Source organism: Sardina pilchardus, chromosome 24, assembly GCF_963854185.1.
Source record: "Sardina pilchardus chromosome 24, fSarPil1.1, whole genome shotgun sequence".
Taxonomy (NCBI): domain Eukaryota; kingdom Metazoa; phylum Chordata; class Actinopteri; order Clupeiformes; family Clupeidae; genus Sardina; species Sardina pilchardus.
In genome coordinates, this window is record NC_085017.1 from 18051332 (window position 1) to 18071609 (window position 20278).

At 43.4% G+C, this 20278-nt stretch overlaps 1 protein-coding gene across 1 annotated transcript in view; it reads left to right on the forward strand.

Annotated features, from left to right (window-relative positions):
- Window positions 1–2670: 2670 nt before the first annotated feature.
- znf516 (zinc finger protein 516) overlaps window positions 2671–20278 on the forward strand; it is a gene marked incomplete in the record, with an annotated part of 40628 nt that continues 23020 nt past the window's right edge. The window contains 1 exon segment of the mRNA XM_062529875.1: window positions 2671–2907.

Genomic DNA, 20278 nt, shown 5'->3' on the forward strand with positions numbered 1-20278 from the left:
TCTATAATTCCCAACCAGATAAAAGGAATGTGTAACTCTTTAAATCAGTCAGTTATAGAGAATAGTAACCCCACCTATTAACCAAGGTTTATACATTGATTAGTTTCTGCACGAGACAGCTACTCGACGGCAAACTACTTTAAGCTCTGTGATATGAACTTTTCACAGATTTCAGTGTAGTAACATTTATGTTATTTATGGAAGGCATGCAGATTCCAATCAAAGCCAAAAGATGTTTTAGTTGCCCCTGTAGGGCAAGACACCCAGTTATCTCAGCAGCAGATGGCTGAAGGACCTTATGAAGTAGTCAATGTTATCAGCTAGGCTGCTCGGAGTGGTATGTCCAAGCGGTAAATGTTGGACAGGAGCAATACATAATATTTCCTACAATGAATAGTGTTCTCTGGAATGTGTTAAAGTGATTGTGAATGCACAGTGCTTGAGTAGGATTGCATAACTTACCACCTCTGAGTTGTAAGCCCTGCATGGCTTAAACAGTCAGAGACCTAACCAATGATGACGACACATCCACCAATAGCACAGGCCAGCATTTCACTGTCTCCTGACAGTGCAAATCAATTAGGAACCATTTAGGCAGTGCTGCAAACATGTTTTGCTCCTCTTAGAGTGCCTAACGAAGTTTGCATCCTGTCCTAGTGCTAATTACTGGCAATGACAGGCTGTGAGATAAAAGCAAGGGTCTGATTTGATGGATGATATGCCGCTGGGGAAATATGATTTCTACACTTAATTGACAATGGAGGGTTGTGTTCAGCATGTGCTCTGTGTGATCATTACAAAATGTCAAACAGGAGCTGCTTGCATGAGAAGCATTTTAATGATTTCAACCGCCACCACATTTTGATTAAATATTAGCTCAATTTGCATGCTGTGCGTACCCATCAAGTGAGAATTCCACTGTGAAATGGTACTACCTTGATATTATGCTGGCCTATTGTGGATATAACTTCAGACCATTTTTAGACTATGTAAGGACAGGAAATTGGCATATAGTCATGTTTACTACCTTGATATTATGCTGGCCTATTGTGGATATGTTAAATAACTTCAGACAATTTTTAGACTAGCCTATGTAAGGACAGGAAAGTGGCATATATGTTTCAGATTAGGTGCATCTACCTCAATCACTGCTCCCAGTCTTTCAACCACAAAAGTACCCTGGTCTAATACAAACCTATGATATCAAAAAAGTAGCATGAGATATAGCGATAGCCTATTAAACTTAAGCCTTTGTCATACTATGGTGATACTTTATGTGGCTGCCCAATCGGCCAAAATAGGAGCCAGCGCCATTAGGCTGCATAAATCAACAGACAATAACAATCTTTGTTTGGTTATCTAAAGCAGTCTTCTTACTAGCAGCTTACGCTAAAAATAGACCTCGTTTCACGTCCAGAGGGAACGGACGGGAGAGACAGAGAGAGAATGGAGACAGCAACAGGCAGCTTTAAAAATTGCGGATACGAGCAGACCTAATTTATTGGTTGACCTGTTCTGTCCTTTGCGCCAAATAGTGGTCATTCATGAGCAATCTGGAGTTCAAACTCGTCTCTTTACAGTGTGGAGTTCCTTGAGCAACTTCATTGAAACATCTCACAGGGGAAAAAAGGAGGAAAGACCGCTACAAGGTTACTCGGCAACGAAAGTGATTAAATTGGACTGAGGCTACAAGACGCTTTTGGTACAGCGAATGGCACCGACAGCCCACAGTCATTTCTACAAAACAGCTGCTGCTGGCCGGTAAGTTGGTTCAATATGTCACGTTCAGTTATCATCACAGCCAATTACATATCAATTGTGGGGCTTGAAATATGTTTTATCCGAATATCAGTGGCCTTGATAACAGGACCGAGCCACCTGTGAAATAAAATAACAATAGACTTTTACATTCGAGGATCTGTGTGTTTTGAGACAGACTGGAAGTCTGAGATAGCAGCCATGGGCCGCTGACCGACGGCTTTCTTTTTTTAATTCACAGACTAATTGTGTGAATCCAGCCTATCTAGTGTGAATCTGAAATTGCCGCCTGTTCCAATTTAACACAGTAGGCTATTCCTTCTGATGGCACAGGCACATTTACATCCCTAAATAGACTAGGCTACGACAGAAAAGTAGTCTCTGGAGTGTACAACACCGCATCAAAGAAGGTTATCCCCCTCTTTCTGCCTCAAGTAGCCTAACTTACTGTGCAGTTGAGTTTGGATGAATGTTTCCCCAAATGACAAGGTAAACAAATTCAAAGTGTTAGACTCTGACAGATAGATAAGCCACTGCAGCCTACGTGGTCAACACACTACAGGCTGTTATATAATAATGAGAGGTCGATAGGTCAGTAACGTTAGGATACATTTAGTTTTAAAGCTAAATTAATTGTGTTTGTTGTTGATCTTTCTGTTTTATTTAACACATAGTGTGAATCCAACTCACTCCTGATTATTCGGGACAAATCGCCCAGATCCATTTTTAATCGATCATTTGTAAGGTTGATGTCTCACTGGGGCATTGTGATCTATTCTTGTCTCAGGGCGGGGCTTGATCCATACTTTTTCTGTTTTGCTAAGTTTCCCCCTCTTGTGCTCCCTTGCTTGTCAGATCGTATTTGCTGATATCAAGGCAGCCTGTGTCCTGTTGGAGAGGGTCCAAACGAGATCGAGTAGACAGCGTTCTTGCTGGCTGGAACTAGCCTATAACGGTTCAATCCAATTGTAGGACCCAAAAACCTTCGCCACACAGGGCTAAAGAAGCAAGCACATCAGTAATTTGCGCGACGAGGGACGAAACAAGCGGAGATTTGAAGATTGAGAGACAGAGGGGGATTGCATAGCAGCTGTAAGACTAACACGAAGATCCTATTTTTCTCTCGCGGATACTTTACGAAGCATGACGGTAAGGCACTTCATAGTTGTTGCGCGAGCTCAGATTAAGCTTGATAGCCTACGTGATAGATTTAGCTTTAGAAGTGGCAACCTCAGAAGCGGTGCTTCTAATTATATTTGTGCCTCCGTGCATCTTCTCATGACATTGTTCACATGCCGCGTTTTTGTCCAGGTAGACTACCGACCAGTGAGCCGTGCGTAATTACAGCGAAATCTCAGACGTTCTTATTGACGCACATAGAACACACAGTATTCAATGCAAGATGTTTTTTTGTTCATTTATCAAAGTGTCAATCAGTGAGTTTCTGAACATTAGGAGTCGTTTTTTGTTCTGTTCTAAATATGATTGATGCGGATGTCGACTCACAGGTCCCAGAAAGCTATTTAATCTGTGTATGAAATATTTTTAAGGAGCTTCATTAAAAGTAGCCTAGGCACATTGCCAGCCTATAAGTGTCTCTTCATGGTGTCTTAGGACATATTTCGCCAATGTTGCTGACAACATCCTTTGTGAAACTCTATTTGTGACTGCTTTAACACTGGATAATCTCTTTAGTAAGCCATAGCGAAATAAAATACTCATCTTCTTTTATGGTAATGGACACTTTTTAGCATGGGAGACTGTCCTTGGCACATTATCCATTAAGGCAGGAAGAGCATCACTTGATGAATATGCTTGGTTGTTTGTATAAAGCTTGCTCAGTTTAAATTCACTTCCATCACCATCAAGAAAGTGTATGTAAGTACTGTGCTGTGTGCATTTACAAAGCCTCAGTAGCCTACACTAAGATAATCTGACTGGATCTAGGATAACCCAAATTTGTTTTAGCCCTAGAAGAAAAGCGAAACTAGCAGCTGCTCAACAATATGATTTAAAAAACAGATTTTTTAAAGAAAACAGCAGTAACAGGTAACTTCTTAAAATAAATGTGCACACTGTTGAAGACAACAGTTGCAGGCAGTGTAATCAACAGCTGATAGTGTTAGTCTTTCAACAGGGATTGACTTTCTGCCTAAGCAGTTTGTCTCTCAGTTTGTCACAAATTCACCCCTTAACATCTTTCATCTGCTCGAGTATGGAACCATGTGCAGTTTGGTTTGTTGAGTCAAAGTGAAACATTTGAACTGAATTGCTCATTCCCCATCTTCCTATCTGTGAGCACTCATAGAGTTGCACTGGTGATTAGCCTCCAACAATGGCTACAAGGGTGCCATTGTGAAGGATCAACAGCAGATTACTGGAATTCCTTTTTTTGTTACCACCGGCTAAATGGGCTCTCAGTCCCTTCCATCTGGACCAACAAAAATCTTACATCTGCAAGTTTAATATTTTAATATCTTTGTTGTCCTCAAGCTATTGGGTCCACTGCTAGTTTCCCGAGGACTTGTTTTCCAATCATTGGCAGTGCAGTTAGAAGATTGTTCAGTAGGCTATAAGTTGATTAAAATATAAATAACCAGTAGCAGTCTTAACCAATTGTTAATGAATTCGTTATTTGAATTGAATTGGAGTGGATTGGACTGTTACCAGCTTACCAGTTTGCTACCAGTCTCAGAGAAAGGCCACCCACTGTTGCAGTTAGAAGTTAGAAGAAAAGGCACCAGGATATCAAGTAGTAGTGTGCTTATATTTGACACAACAAAAAGTCAAGTGTGTTTTTTGTTTTGGAAATTATACTCTAAGGTATCAAACATCTGTGTTTATCAAGGCCAGAGGAGGGCAAGTCATTCCCAGTTGTTTATTCTTTCTCACCAATTCAATATATTGCACAAGATTTGTGTTTGTAGTAAAGCTGAAGTCTAGGATAACCTGCCAGGGCTTGCTCTCATGACGTTAACATCGTTGTCCTCCCCTGGTCCTCTGTGGCTTGCTCAATAATCGAATTGAGTCAGAGATTTTGTAAGACAACTGAAGTACTGATAGTTTAACAACACAAGATAAGGGAGGGTAATGGCTCTGTCTGTCACGATAGATTAATTAACTTTTCATTCTAAGAAGTCTGTCATTATCCGGCTGCATATCTTCCCAGTTTACTCCATAAGCTACTAGTACGCTTGTGTTGTGGTTAACTCCAGTTCAACTGTAATACTAGATAATTGACAGCTAGTGTGATGATCACTGACTTTACCTGTGTCCTGGATGCAGGTCATCCTTGCTGTACTCACTCACTCTTTCACAGAGGCTTTCACACAGTGCAAGTTCTCAATGTACCCCTAAAGTAGCTTTTTAGCTTCATAAAGCTAACATGTCCATTATAGACTGCCTAAAGTAATGTTTAGTCACTGCAGAGTAGGCTATCATAAACATGGAGGTGGCATGTAGACACTCCAGTGTTGTGCTCTCTAAAGAGCCAGTCCCTTCCCTAAAGGGTTTTAGCAGTGTGTATTTTATTGATTTTAGCCAATTAAGACAGACTTATCTTAAGTGGCAGCGTTCCCTCTCAAGCACAGACGCCACGCATGCCTGGAACAATATGTCCTTGTTCTTCACCATTTTTGCCCCTCTTGTGGGTCTGACACAGGCCCTTGGCTGTGTTACTCAGGGGGTTGGTTTGGAAGGGGGGGGGCACACTCCACGTGTGGCCAACATGGGAAAGATAATCCTGCTATTAGGGTAATCTGCTCAGAATGGCAATCGATGAAGAGTGCACCCAGGGCCCCCAGTCGGCAGAGGAATTAGGGGCAAAATTAGGGCCAAAGAAAAATGATTTAATCAGTCGGATTAAGGAGGAATAAGGGTTGAGGAAGGAATGGAGGCGAAAATGGAAGGGGTGGACAGACCTTGCCCCGACAGAGCTTGGGCTGGGTAGAGGTGTTCATGGTCAGCTGTTTGGTGGAGCCTGATTGGTTTGGTCAGTGAGTGGTTTGATTGGTTTGGGCTGTGTGGGGTGTGGATTCTGTTAACGGATTACGGGTGGAGTTGTTGTCCTTGCCTGTCTTCTCTCTTCACGGGATCTGTCCATTTTGTGCTCACAATTTAATTGCATTAAATGCAAAGTCTACTTTCTACTAAAGCTTCCCTGTAACATAGGAAATGGGACAGGTGTAGGTCTGTTACTGTGTACACATGAATACAAATCACCGGATTCTTAATACATGATGATAACCCAGATATTATATGACAATGATAGTGCAATTACTGTATTACTAACTGCAGAAAGTACCAGGATGTAGATATAAAATTAATTGAGCGTATAATGTGAATAAGAGCAACAACCATTATGTAAATAAACAATATTCTACACAAGCAACAAGAACAATGAGTATACTAAAAATCATTGAAATCCAAATTAAAAATCACTTATGCTAAATGTGTAGAATATAAACAGATGGGTGCTGAGATTATTTATATTTTAAGCTGCTTTTTAAAAACATGCCTACTCTGCCTGCGCCTCTAAGATCTATGGGTCATGTGGCCCTGAGGTTGGGGTGCGCCGAAACAAAAGGTTTTCTCTCCGCACATCTGTTGCTTTTTAAGACTGGTTGCATTCAATTAGCAGCACACTGCTTGACAGCTCGAACCGGTCACAGAACGAGCAAGAGGTGAGCGAGTGTAACTGAACAAGACGTCGTTTATCACACGTGTCTCACAGAGGAGAGAAACTTGTGCTAGCGTTGTTAGACGGGACATTGCCATATTCAACTCTTGTCATTAGTCATCACTGTTATATGCTAATTGTACTGGTTGTCAGAGCGTGACACAGGGAACATGGTAACAGCAATACCACACTGACTTGACGCATATACGAGAGCTTGAGTTATTCATGGATAACTGACCTGAAGAGAATAAGTGATACAGAAGTGGTCAACTGGTGGAACTAATGGCTACAAATTAGTAGAGGAATTGGAACCTGTCAGAAGAAAATAGCTATGAGAGTTATGGGGACAAATGTAATTGAACAAGATTTCCATTCATCATTGAAAACAGAGGACTAATGCCAGTGGCTTTCAGTGGAAAGATAGGGAATTGGGACAGTTAATAGCTATGTATCAAATATTGGAAATCAATAGCTGTTATTCACCAGCATTAAAGTAAAGGTAGAGATTGGGAACATTATCAAACAAATATGATGGAAGTTTGAAGATGAACATCGTTTGTCTCCCCCTTTGTGGTTCTTTACCAGGTCACAGACTAGCACAGTGTTTTGAATGATCTGGGTCATAAGTATTGAAGTTGATGTCTAACATCAGAATCATGAATCTCATGCAGGGACCAAATTAGAAACATCTTCTCTCAGTGTAGATGGGTAGCATTACTGGCAGGAATCCAGCAGATCACTCACCTCCATGTGTATTTCAACACAACACCCCCGAAAGGCCTTTAGTGACTCTGTAGTGTGTGTGTGTGTGGTGTGTGGTGTGTGTGTGTGTGGGGGGGAGGCGGGGGGGGGGGACGACGACGATGCACCACATTATTCTCAGCTAATGGGACAATAGACGAGGAGACGATGAGGACATTGGAACTCTGTGTTGAAATATTGGACTTCATTCATCAGCACATTTCTCTAGAACACTGAGTCTTCTGCCATCTGGCCCTGCTGCTCCTCAGTGGTATCTTAGAAGCCTTGATCATTGCAAGGTGGTTAAAAAAAATCTTCCCAGTATTTCCTGTGAAGCTCTATGCTATTCTCCACAGCCAGTTGAATCAAAGCGAGCTGTAAAAATGCATTCCCCCATCGGCCGTCGCATGTGTTTGTGTAGGTATGCCTGCGTAAGGCTGATATGGTGCATATGTCTGGGTAAAAGACTGCACACTGTGAGGAGGGAGCGGAGAGAGGAGATGGGAGGGAGAGTGAGAGTGTCAGCTGTTTTGTGCCCACACAGGCTGGTGTCTGGTGCTGTGAGCTTGGCGCTGGTCAGCTTGCACTCGGGCAGTGGGCAGTGGGCGCTCACCATGGGCAGAGTGGGCAGAGGAGTCTGTTTTAGCCTGGCGTGGTGTTGGCAGCCGTGCCACTCCCTCATATCTGACATGATGCATATGCCCTTCAGGCTTATCCTACGCAGTGGTGGAGGGAGACATTGTCTGAACAAGACGGAATGAAGATCAAACGAGCGCCGATGAGAAGTTTGGGGATTGATGAACGTGCCACGGTGCGATTCATTGCGTTTCAGAAGAGATGCCAACATGATTCAGACCCACTGTCATGGCAGGACAATGATTCAGCTTCTCAGATGGAACCGCTGCAAATTAATGATTTTTTTGGTGCTCTAAATTACTATTTTTTTCTTTCAGTAACTGTGATTTGTTTTCTGTGTCCGTCCACATTTCAGCGGGTAAAGTGATACTAACATTCAGTTGACTAATTGTGTCAGACAAGGACTTTGTGTCAGAAATGGGAACATTCAGCTTGAGAGAGTCTATTCAACCATTTGAAATCACCAAATCCTGGCTTTTTACAACCACAAATGTAGAGCACTCCCTATTAGGACATGTATTATGGGTATTTTGAGTTAATCTGTGCTGGTATATCATGACATTGAGGACATGCAACCATCCAGTTTCCTGTATCATACTCTGCTGTCGTACCAGTATCATTTTCCACTCCGACCAAAGACCTTGCCCAATGAGTGTGTAGCGGCGGAGTAGCGGAATGGGGGTGGGGTTGCCAGTTAAATCTGATCCAGGTCAGTACTGGGCAGAGATTTTTTCGTCCTGGAGTGTGTTTTCCCGACTGTTCCTGGAACAACAGGAAGTCTTGGCTCTGATGTTATGTTTGGCTTCCTGTTTATAGAGCCGCCACTGTGGTGTAACAATGGGATGTAAAGGGGGTGATCTGCACACAGAAAGGGACAGGCCAGTATAAAACATGTCCTTGAGGCGGATGTTTGATTTCTTTTCGAGCCATTACACACCAGTGATTTACAGTAACCCATAAGCACACACACACACACACACACACACACACACACACAATCAAACACACACACACACACACGCGCACACATAGAAAGTGGACTTCCAGTACAATACACAGTAATAACAACGCTGTTGTTTTGTTTACGAAATAATAGTGGGCGTATTTAAGCAAAACATTTTTGTCCCTTTGGGATGAGATCTGCTATTTCTACTCAGCTTTAGCTACAAGACAAGGTTAGAATCATCCCTGACCTATCCTTGACTAAAATAAAACGCAGCCTGCCTTGCTCTGACTGTGCTGTGGAGCCCCTGGGATTTGAGGTCTGTCCAGCTGGCTGTTTGCTGCACAAATCAGTTGGATTATGGGCGACTAATCTCGTCCTGTATGAGGAAGTGAACAAATGCCTCTGTCTCTCGCTCGGAGACCATTGATACTTGGGTGATACTAAACCCAGAGTGCTTACGGGGATCGCCAGTTATCACTGCCTTTGCATTGGAGAAGATGTGTCAATCCTGAGGTGGAATCAGGATCAGAGATTTAACCATTCGATGCCTTCGATAACACATATTGCTAAATCCCTAAATTCCTACATTTCACTCAGGACAAATAAAGTATCTCTCTATTTCTTGCAGATGTGCAGGATACGAGCCAGAAAAGGAACAGCAATCATCTATTAAGATTTTGCTTTTGAATGCAAGACCTTTATTTCTGCGTGCCCCTTAGAAGGGAACCGTGCAATTTGCTGGAGGAGAGTCAAAGCATCCGAGAGAATGAAAAAGAGAGGGAGAGAGGAACATCTGTGAGTCAGTCAGTCAGTCAGTCACGCAGCCACAGCCATGATAGCAGTCCTAGAGGAGGCTGGAGGAGGAGGAGGAGGAGGAGGAGATCAGCTGCAGAGAGGGAGAGGGTGTGCACAGCAGAGGAGGACCCCCCCCCCACACACACACACACACATCTTGTGACCACTAATGTAGTCATTGTCGATGCTGTGCTGTGGTAGACCTTCAGGCTATTTACAACCGTGTCTAGAGAACACATAAGGTAGAAGTTACTTTTTTTTTGTAATTATAGTCATTGTAGTGGTGCGTCACATTGCTGTTGTGATACGTTACCTAAATGTTATGGTACATATGGTAGATGTAGTGTATCGATTTGCAGCGTTGAGACGGGTCAGGCCCAGAGCGTGACACCAAAAACTGTGCTGCAAACAGAGATGACAGTTGGCTGTTCTAAGTGAAATGTGGGGTTCTGTGTTGAAGGAATAAGAGGGAACACTGCTTTCTCAATTTATGTAATCATTTGTTTGGTATCTCTCAGTTAAGACAACAAATCTATCTATCTGTATTTTCTCCTTTCTTTGAAGTAAACACCTGAGCGAGTCCTGGAACTAGACTCCTGTAGAACATCACATCATGTTGTTCGGCTGTGAGGCAATCTGTCTTTTCTGACTGCAGCAGTTGTGGAAAGAGAGAGAGGGAGAAAGAGATGGAGACAGAGAGAGAGAGAGAGAGAGAGCGTCTGGACTGACCTTACCATGCTAATCCTATCCGTTGAGAGTGCTTTTTTTAGAGAGCAACTTAATGCAGCCAGATTATGCACCCGCACCATACTCACCAAATCGACATGGTCTTGGTGCCATCTCTCATCTAGGCAACAGCGGCAGGAGTGGTAAGCCAGAATAAGCAAATGACTGTTCAGGAATATTAATCAAGCATGGTAAAATTAGTAGTAAAGTTGAACAGTATGAAGATCTTTTTTTTTTTTTTTTTTTTGCAGTCTGGTGCGCAGTGACCTGATGTAGTCAGGTTACTGGTTAGGGAGTATAGGTTTGGTTTTAGTTGGGTTTTTGACTGCCGTCCATGTCTCTATATCTGTGTGTATGTGTGAGTGAGTGTGTTTTAAGAGAGAGAAGGAGAGATAGAGACCAAGAGAGAGAGAGAAAGAGAGAGAGAGCAGCAGCAGCATTAGCATTAGTGTGCATTAAAGGGAGAGTGCATGTGTCACTCCCTATCCTGAGGACCGCACCGGTGTTATGTCACATTGCCACCAGTCACACACACACACACACACACACACACACACACACACACACACACACACTGCAGTGGCTTGGTCATATCTTACATAAGGCTTTCTTCTGGTGGTGTGTCTCTATTTCTCTCTCTCTCTCTCTCTCTCTCTCTCTCTCTCTTTCTCTGCAGTCAGTGCTGTCAGATTCCCTATAAATCTCTCTCTTCCACTCTCCAGTCCAGTTTTAACGCCACCACAGATAACACTGGTCACAGCAGTAGATGCTCATGTTACCTTATAGTGTTGAGAGGTCGTCATTTCCTGTACAACATTGTATGTTAGATCATGCAATCGTAAAAAAAGTCAACCAGGGACATTAGCAAAAATCTGCAAAATATAGGCATAGCGTCTACCCAAAAGATTTAGCTTTCATGTGATCTTTCGGAGCCCAAGCCCTTCTTCAGACATGAAACAATCGCAAGTGTCACATTTCCTTGGTGTCATGATGACACAATTAAGAAAAAACCTGTAAAGACAGTCCCGTGAGCCTCATAATCTGTGTGTCGACAGCAGGCAATCTTGCAGTGTGTTGTCTGCTGTCCTAGAATAACATATAGATTATAGAAGCAATGATGAGGTGGAAGGAGCCAGGTTGGAAAGGTGAAAATGATTTACGCAAATGCGATTTTGTTTCCTAGAGTAGATACTGTAGGTGGCGTTTCAGTGCTCTCTCTCCAAGTTTATGGGAAAAGGGCAGAAAGAGCGCTAATACCTCTTACGTAATATGGCCCTCTGATAGACCTCGTCAGACAATCACTGCAAGGATTTGTCAATAATGCCTGTTTTTTAATCGATGCCAAAGAAAGCAAGGTCTTAGCTGACACAGCCATTCAATCATTTAGCCTGTTATCAGAGGAGTAATTGAGGGCCAGCAGCACGTGTGTCTTCTTCTGCTCCTCCTCAGTCAGAACGAGGAGGAAAGATTAGCTGTCCGTGCACACGCGCCAGCGTTGCCTTCACATCAATCAGATGGATCATTATTAAAACATGGCTGACCATCTGTAGGTGCTTCCTAACTCGGAACGCCATCCATGATGATGCCTTGTGCCAAATAAACTTGGCTAATACATGGAAGACAGTAAATTAGTGTCATGAGAGTTGTGTGTCAACATAAGATATTTTATGTAAACATGGGTCAAGGCAGGGTCATTTTTATTGTTTAAAACTGTAAAATGTGTACATTGCTGATTGTGGAACAGTGATCTTGTATTACGTAGTAATCAACTTCAATGAGATAATAGCAGAGCAAAGGAATTTGAAATGTGTTGCTTGGCCAGCAGTAGATTGCATGTCTGGTGGTAGTAGTAGGATTTGTGACTGGAGAGTTGAAGGACAAGCGTTGAGCAGAGGAGTTCATGCCTCTGGCAAGCGAGCATGTTGTGAAGAGGAGACCCAGGATGGTGGACGCCTGGCTGCAGACGAGGGAGCTAGCAGCACTGGCCATGATAGTGGGTTAGACATTAGGAAGAGAAATGTTTTCATGGTGAAGAATGTTCAAAAAATCAAACAGGTTGTGAACATTTGAGCAAGATTGCTTAAAAGGGTTAATCTCAATTGGAATCACACTGTAGATTTCGATCCAGAGATCTTGATTTGAGTACCGGTAAACCAAAAGCAATAAGGCATAGAAAAATCTGAATGTAGCCATTATTCAATTAAAGGGAATGACTGATAAACAATTCTATTCTGGTCAGAGTATTCTGGTCTGTCTCCAGTGTCACCACCACACTCATTACTGTAATCAATGGCCACTGCTTGTCCAGATGTATGCAAGAGGCCATTACCAAGATTTGCTTTTGACTGGAGTCCGATGAACAGAGCTTCAGGAGCCAAACGTTTACACCGCAGCTCAAAAGCGACGCAGAGCACAGTGTAATCCTTACTTAGGCGTTGTGCAATGGAGTTAAGGGTTGACACAGAGGGAAAGACAGAGGGAAGGGTAGCGGAGAGAGGGAGAGAGCAGGGAAAGAGACAAATAGAGAGAGGAAAAGAGGTTGAAGGTTAGTGTATTACTGGCGGGGAACTGTAATATTTGTCTCATTGAAGGACATTTACTTACACTTTAGGTCCTAAACACCAGTTTTCAGAGGTAATGTGTAGACACATGCAAAATGTGTGGTGTGTTAAATAAAGAGCCTTCTTATTCACCAACCGCAAACCAGTATGTAGTAGAAATCAGTAGAGTCAGATTTTCATATCAGGTGTTGGTAAATGCATTGGTAGTGAGTATGCATCAGCACACTTCTAATATAACTCTTGGGTCCATTGTCTCTCTAGACTGTTAGATTGTTACAGAAGCCTATCTGGGCACAGTTGCAGAGATGTTTTTAGTAAAACACAAAGCTCAAAGCAAAAATAAATCACTAGATGAAACGGTCATATTAATCCTATTTGGCTTTAAGAGAGGTCAAGTTTGAATTATCTTTACCATGCATGTTAAAGCATAAATGTCAAATAAGCATGGTCACATTGGCTCACTGATTAATGAATTACGCGTCATCGTGGACTGACATCATAGCCAAAGACTGTGGCCCGTGAATGCCTGTTGAATTATCTTTACCATGCATGTAACTTAAAGCATAAATCTCACATAAGCATGGTCAGGTTTGTTCACTGATTATGAATTATGCCTCTTCATGGACTGACATCATAGCCAAACGCTGTGGCCTGCATGCCTGTTAATAACTTGTCAGAAAGATGTCAGTGCCTGTTAGCAGAGTCTGGATCACATTATCCCTGAAGAAACGATCCCCTCTGCTCTTAGTGTGTGGCCGAGGACAGAGACCCCTCATGGCTGAGCCGGGGGACACCAGACTCGGAGTTGTAACTTGTCCTAACACACCCAGACTGATGACAGGCCGGTGACAGCCTTTTGGTTGGCTAAAGGTTCCGGTGTTATTGAAAACAGTGCTTCTGTGTGTAGTTTAGTAGCTGTGAGTGACAATAGAGGAAAAAATGGTTTTCATCATGTAAACCATTTCATGTGTGTTTTGGGGGTCATGCATGTGAATTGAATCAAAATATCTGAGGGTTCTGATTTGGTGAGTTCTGTTTTTGGTTTGTTTTTACTGATTTGACAGAAGTCAGCTGCTTGTTTTACTTTGAATCATCAGCAGGTGTTATGCTAAAAGAGGGAACTACTACTACTACTACTACTACTACCTCACCTCTCTCTCTCACACACACACACACACACACACAAACACACACACACACACACACACACACACACACACACACACACACACACACACACACACACACACACACACACACACACACACACGGCTACAAATTCACAAACACTCACAGAAACATGCACTTATAGAGCAGCATACAGATTTGTGTATCAATTCGTGGCTTCATAGACAGCATAATGTGAGATACACATACGTGCACACATGCACATAACCCCTTCCAATACACACACACACACACACACACACACACTGGCGCAGCTCTCAGCACTAGCAGAGTCCAGAGCGCGAGGGCGTTTGTGCTGAGCTGGTCCGGCCGTCAGGTTGAATGAATGTGCGGACAGCTGACTGGACATGGCTATTCATCTGCTAAAGAAAGGAAGAGGCTGCGGAAGAATAGAGCTCTGCCTCTGGGGTGTGTGTTGCGGATGTCTGTGTGAGTGTGCGTGTGTGTGTGTGTGTGTGTGTGTGTTTGTGTGTGTGTGTGTGTGTGTGAGGGAGAGAGGGGGTGCGTATGGTGATGTCGTCATTTGCTTGTTAATCTGTGTGTTCATGAATGTGTCTGTGTGTGTCAGGGAGAAAGCCCTTCCAGTTGTCGTCAATGTTTTTTTATATTTTTTTTCTGAATATTTGAACAAGTGGCATCAGACAGCATTTATCCTTCCTTCTTCTCAGTTTTGTTTTCTGACCAAATGATTTTGTCAGAACAGGTAGCTATTCACATAACATACTACTTACGCATCCAGAAAAGAGGAGGATTACGTTTTAATTTGAGTATTTGCTTGGATAGAATTTCTTTACATGACCTAGATCTTGGAGGTGATTTAAAAAAAAAAAGAAAAACACACACACACTTCAAAAACACTGAAGAATAAGTGCCATTCGTGGTAGCATTTAAGTGAGGGCAAATTATAGCCACTTCAGAGTGATGTGTAGCTTCCAGTACAGCGTATGGGCCTGCTATTGGGACCATTGAATGTTATGTATGATTCTGGCTAGGTACCCATTAGCCAGCTGTGTGCGCCACAGCCGTTTACTTAATCTCCTGAGCTAGCACACATTCAGCAGCACGTTTTTCTCTCTCTCTCTCTCTCTCTCTCTCTCTCTCTCTCTCTCTCCCTTCTTTTCTTTTTTCCTGACGATGACTGCTATGCTGCAGATCTCCTCTCTGCCCCATTCATCCGGGAGCCAATCAGGTGCGACATGCCCTGGCCCCTCCCGGTTCCTCTGCGTAGCCAATGACATTGGGGAGTCAGAAGATATTTTGAGGAGGGTGGAAAAAAAAACACCCCAGGAGAATAATCTTCTTTTGTCACAAAATAAAGTTAATCTATGCCCGTGAACTCTCCGGAATCCATCCAAGCTTGCTCGTCTCGTGCTGCCCCCTCTGTCTTGACCTCTTCAAATCACCTCATTCTCTCCACGGGACAATATTTTGCTTCCCTTCGCTCTTGGTCCCGGGTAGTCTACTTTGAATTATGTTTTTTAATTCCCTGCTGGAATCCCTCATTTAAAGATTTGGTGTCTTGCCAGTTTTATCTGTACTTCCTGCTTTGCTTCTTATAGATCTTGTCCAGTGGGCAGGTTTCAGTCTCTCTCTCTATCTCTCTCTCTCTAGCAAACTCTCTCTCTCTCTCTCTCTCTCACACACACACACACACACACACACACACACACACACACACACACACACAAATAGCCCAAGGGCACAATTACATATGCACTGTGCACCCATTTCATAAGGCTTGAATGATGACCTGTGTGTAACATTGACATTGACAGCAAATTAGACATGATATGGATTCAACTTCAAACTTTTGCTGCACAAGGTGTGATGTCCACCATAACTGGTTTGCACGGTGTCGCACTCTGAGATTTTTTCAAATGCGTCATTATGCACAAGGGTAAGGTGTAATGGCTGATAGTACTCGTCAGCTCACTTAAAAGTCTGATCAGAGAACAGGGAAAAGCTCCTAGAACATTTCCTGCCAGTGGTGGTTTTCTGTCAGATTTGGTAAATCAGCTTAGCTAACTACACCCTCAGTATGATGATGTTTATATTCCCCTCAGCCCCACATTATCTGGTAGTTGTTGTTTTTACGGACGGTTGCTTACACTCTCAGTTGCTGTCTTGCGGTTTTGTTAGGTGCCAATGCAGCACTTTACCATATCGGCTCAAATTTGGAAGCTTCTGTGACATCACTTCCTGTCTCATTCAGTTCTCCTGGTGCAGACAGCATACCAGAGAAAGAAAAGAATGTTTAGAGCTGTGAAAACAAATACTTTTGGAGTGGATGTGCACTTTGTATACTGTATCAACTATCTTAACTAAGCTTTTATTCTTAGTTTTAAACCTCCAGAATTTTTTTTTTTTTTCATCTTTGGTATGTCTCTGTTTGCCTCAGTGAAAACTACATAATGGCAGACACTTTGTTGATGGCTCTCAGGAGCATGGGAGTAGTCTTTCTTCTCAACGTGACTAGGGGATGATTTGAGGTCCTCAACCAGCCGTGGACTGGCCTTTTGTGGGTGGTGTCTGTGCCCCATCCCCAACCCCCACCCCGCAGTGTCTCAAAAGCCCAGACAGGCTTCAGGCTGGGACACAGCCTAGGCAGACTCCCCTCTCCAACAATGACCTCCCACGACCCCCTGGTGATTTGAGTAGGTATGGACGTGAGTTATTGTGACAGCTGTTGTGCAAGGCACACAATGCAGATTTTTTGAAGTGGGGAGGGTGTGTGTGTGTGTGTGTGTGTGTGTGTGTGTGTGTGTGTGTGTGTGTGTGTGTGTGTGTGTGTGTGTGTGTGTGTGTGTGTGTGTGTGTGTGTGTGTGTGTGTGTGTGTGTGTGTGTGTGTGTGTGTGTGTGTGTGTGTGTGTGTGTGTGTGTTGGGGGTGGGTACTGGCCGAGCAACTTTTAGATAATCATCCAACATCGCTTCATAGTTTTGAATGTATCACAAGTTCTCACATTTTGTGCAAATGAGAGCCAGCTTGTGAACTGCCTTGTGGGAGATGCCTAATTGTGTATTGGCCGGTTCAGCACGCCAGCATTGATTATGTACCCATCGCCTATTTGTCTCAGTCCTACGTGTCCCGACACCACTGCCATGAAACAAGGGGGAAAAAATGAGTGACTTGAACTGCACATGAACTGTCCTGTTACATATGGGTGCAAAATAGGCTGTCGTTGTTATAAATATAACTGACTGTTAGGAATCGAGTGTGCAAACAACTGGTGTTTATCATGGGGGCAAGCAGTCATGATACATCTAATCACTCACAACAACGCGAGCAGTGTTGTGCGCGAGCTTATCGGGGGTGGGCGCTGCGCTAGGCTGCGCTAGGCTGGGCTGGGCTGGGGGGGTGACTGGGACGTGTAGTTTTGGGGCCGGCCCACCCACAGTTCGCTCGCCGTGCATCCTGCATGATGCTCGCCCAAGATGAGCTTAACTGTCTGCGGATAACTAGGTCAGCAGCGCTGAGGTAAGCCCTCGCCCGAGAACAAGCCCGCTCCAGTGATGAAGCCCTTACTCCTGACGCGTGTGTCTAGTGTGCGTAGCGTGCGTAGTGTGTGTAGTGTGTGTAGTGTGTGTAGTGTGTGTGTGTGTGTGTGTGCGTGTGTGTGTAGTGTGTGTGTGTAGTGTGTGTGTGCGCGTGTGTGTATGTCTGTCTGTCTGTTTGAGACAGCCTTAACAATAAGGGAAAGAAGTGGGACGAGAGAGACAGTGGGAAGTTGCTTTATGTCTTCACTTCAAGTGCCATTACGGTGGATTCTTCGAGTTAAATGGGATGAAGCGGACTTTCAAAAACGCACACGCAAGTGCTACTTGACTGCCTCGTTTGCTGTCTCGAGAAGAAAATAAACAAAGCAGTTAGTAGAGTAAATATAGTGCAGTTCACTATTTTCTCACCAGTTAGGCACATTCCTTTTTTTTTTACATTTCCTTCTTTTAGTATCACATCAAATCAATGATTACTTCTCCCTGCACCCCCCCCCCTTCCCTCACTGTGAACAGCTTGTCCTACATAAGCCGCCCTGTATTCTGTAGTAGAGGCGACGCACCGTGCAGTTGTCCAGCCCAGCTCTCTCTCTCTCTCTCTCTCTCTCTCTCTCTCTCTCTCTCTCTCTCTCTCTGTGAAGGTTGTGGGAGCGGGCTGTCGAGGTCCTCTTTGTGCATATCTCATGAAATGTTGGAGGTTCATAATGGAATATTGATTGCTGTGATAGGACTCAGCCCTAAGGCCCATTGCTTTCTCTCTCTCCCTCTCCGTCTCTCTCTCTCTGTCTCTCTCTCCCTCTCTCTTTCCACTCTGGTACTAAATGCATCCATTCTTCATGCCTCACCACACACACTCAATTTAGGCTGTGGAGCAGACGGCCATCGCTCACTCTCTACAAGGGACTGGAGTCGGCTTGCGCCTGGCACCACTGTCCTTAAGACAGATTCACACACACACACACACACACACACACACACACACACACACACACACACACACACACACACACACACACACACACACACACACACACACACACACACACACACATATGCATACTGTTATACACAACACTTGCACAACAACAATGATGAGCGGGCACGCATTCACACACACACACACACACACACACACACACACACACACACACACACACACACTTACACCACTCAAGCAGGCAGTGCATTGCCACAATAATTATGCACAAGCACCTCTGGTACACACCTACCAAAATACACATATCAGCTGTGCATGAGTGAACACCCACACACACACACTTGTTTACACAATTACACTTCAAAAGAAACATATTTATAAAGAAGTGCATTCATTTGCAGAAAACTTGGCCTAGAGGTTAGAGATGATTGCAACTTAAAAAATCACTCAGGTTTGGAATGTGTTGAACTGATGGAAAACAAGACAAAATCGCAGGATATCCTGATTCCAGGGGTGTGTGCTCTCTATTTTAGGTCGTCGCTCAGTGTGATATGACTCGCTTTGTTTTACATGGAATGTCTTTGTTGTTTTGTACAGTTCAATTACAGTAATGACATCTATTAATACATACATAACTATAACTAGAAGGGGGGGGGGTGTATGGTGGGTGTCACATTATATGTTATATGTTATGTGTGATGTGTAATGTGTGATGTGTGATGTGTGATGTGTGATATGTTATATGCTGCTATCTCTTATGGAATGTATTGATTGATGTGTGAAGAAGAATATCCTTATAGGACAATTAAAGACTCTATCTATCTATCTATCTATACATCCCTCGGCCATCAACAAAGTGTCTGTTTAAGTTCACTTCAAAAGTCATTGCTTGATATGTCCCTGTTGTTTTGACTGTTTTGAGTAGATATCAAAAAGCTACCTTTCTGTAGATACTGTATTCTATGGTGAAGAGTCCATACTTGTCTTTATCTGAATGAAGTGAAGCAGCACAGAGCTTACACTTCTCACTGAAAAAGACTAGAGGGTACCTGCAACTTGAAGGGCACTGGATTATATAAATGAATGTTACGGAAGCAGTTTCATAACCTAGAGAGTGGGTTCAGTCTGAATCCTGCTTCCGAATGCCATTGAGACAATACACTGACTCTCTTTGAAAGACATGTGATGGTGCAATGCCATTGTGAAGCTCACGTAGGAGTAAAGGTACTATATCCAAGATTACTGTGTGAAACACTGTATAGTGTATGGGGAAATATGCCAAACTGTTGTGAGCTAAGTGGCCAAAAATATTAATGTTATTGCCTGCTAGACTTGCACTTTAATTATGTGTTTTTCTGTGTATCATTCAGCAATGGAGATTATTTCCAGTAATCATGTGATTTTTATTGTTAACTGTATTACAGGATGGCTTTCTACCACACATGGACATTGTTATAATATAATATACAATAAAACTGTGTAAAATGTATTCATTCGAATTCAAACCTTGTGAAGCATCCTTCACCTATACCTTCTAAACCCTATGCATTACTGCTCACATGAATCCAATGCTCACATTTGTGTTCCGATGTCTTCTATCCCCTTCAGGTGACAGAATGAGGCAGACACCATAGTGATATGACAACTCTCAGGGAGTGGCCCTCACACTGCCAACCAGAAGCAGCGCTTTCCAGACGCCCAAGAGCAGCCCCTTCGAGACCCAGCGGCCAGTCATGACGTCCCCCCACGCCGACCGAACCTCACGCAGATCCGTATGACAGAGGTGTGGCAGGGACACACCACCGCGCACAACCCGAA